The sequence below is a fragment of the Diadema antillarum genome, unplaced genomic scaffold (assembly GCF_040938485.1).
Source record: "Diadema antillarum isolate AM-2024a unplaced genomic scaffold, OU_Dant_1.0 seq00001205_RagTag, whole genome shotgun sequence".
Taxonomy (NCBI): Eukaryota; Metazoa; Echinodermata; class Echinoidea; order Diadematoida; family Diadematidae; genus Diadema; species Diadema antillarum.
Genome location: NW_027271998.1, coordinates 1650 through 3298, shown reverse-complemented (window position 1 = coordinate 3298; position 1649 = coordinate 1650).

Below are 1649 nucleotides of genomic sequence, written 5' to 3'. Positions count from 1 at the left end.
TGTTTTTTTTTTCTCCAGATTTTTCCCCAGTAATTCAGTAGTTCATGCATGAAACTATAGTCTGGAAAGGGGGTGTAAATGAAGCATTGAAGTACATGTACACGACTCCATCTCTGGCTCAGACTTATCCACACTACCTAGTGACATACTGAATGCACCATATATTTAGCGGAGTCTGATTTTTCACAAATTTGGACTTACCAACAATTTTGTAAGTGGTTAGACTCATGATTGTGGAGTCCAGTACTGAATAGAGAAATGTAAGCATGCACGTCACATTTATGTTCGGATCAGAGTCAATATTTTCAGGTATCTTTAAAAATGTGAATGGCACCTGTCTCGCGAGATCACGAAAATAAAAACCTCGCAAAATATTTGGAGTACATGTATACAGTATAATTATACTATAGGTGGAAGACGGGAGTTTTGTTTAATTGTCACATGTACAACCGTACATGTGTGTGTGTGTGTGTGTGTGTGTGTGTGTGTGTGTTGTGAGTACAGTATAACAGAATGTGTACAGTGCTTAACTTAGTCTCATTCAAGGCAGAAGCTGAAGGTTGTAAGAGGGTTCAAAGGTTAAAGGTCAAGCCTGGCAAGCAATGATTGTCTTTAATCAATGACACACCCTGTTTTGTGTCTACAAAATGTGTAACACTATCAGGATAAGCCTTACAATTCATCAACTAAAGACCAGGAATGCGGTTTGAGGCAGTTGGAAGGCTGCCTCAAAACAGATATAGTTGAGATTCCCCATTACGAATTTATTGTGTATAGCTTTTTCACTGATCTATAATGTAAATACACATATAGTCAAAGAATCTCAACGGGAGTTGAACACTATCAGTGAGCGTTTGCTTCAACAAGCATGATTTACCAATGGCCAAGTCGGCTGCATTACTAGTTGTAGCTTTACCTCCGCCAAGGGAGAAGATTATGTTTTCTTCGCCGTTTGTTTGTTTGTCCATGTGCAAAATAACTCAAAAAGTAGATAACGGATTTGTGTAAAACTTACATGAAAGGATCTTGCAAATGACACAAGGAACAGATGATTTAATTTTGGCAGTGATCCGATAACTTTTGTGGATTTTACGAAGAATTTTCAATATTTTGCCAGGAAGGGTCTACAAACTGTATGTACTTCAGAGTTCAAGCTGCGCATTTTTGAGGTTTGCATATGTGCACTAAAGTGCGTGCTCTAGTTTCTGCTAGGGCGAAGCGCATCGCACAGCTGGAGGTTGATGACATGACAAAAGGCTTCTGCATTGGGAAATCGGGCGACTTTCAGCATGCATATTGTATGGGTGGAGATCACTGATCTCTACTATGGAAGAACAAGATCAGTAGTGGAAATGAGTTGCTTGGTGGAGGTCTGCACTCTCAGAGTGCTTCTGTAGTTTTGTAATGTACCCTGGAGGGGAGCAAATGAAGATTGATTTTATCAGGCCATCCATGTCTCCCCAAGTTACCAGGTTTTTAAATGTTCCAGCACAGTCTCCTTCTTCATGTCTTAACCCGTTCCACAAGGGAACACAGCCAGCACTACGTTTTCAAAAGTGGGGGGGGGGGGGGGGGGGGGGGCAATTTATATTTCTGGTGCCACTTCCAAGTTTCTTCAGTTGACAAAAAAAAAGGCCTCCCCCGCGCAG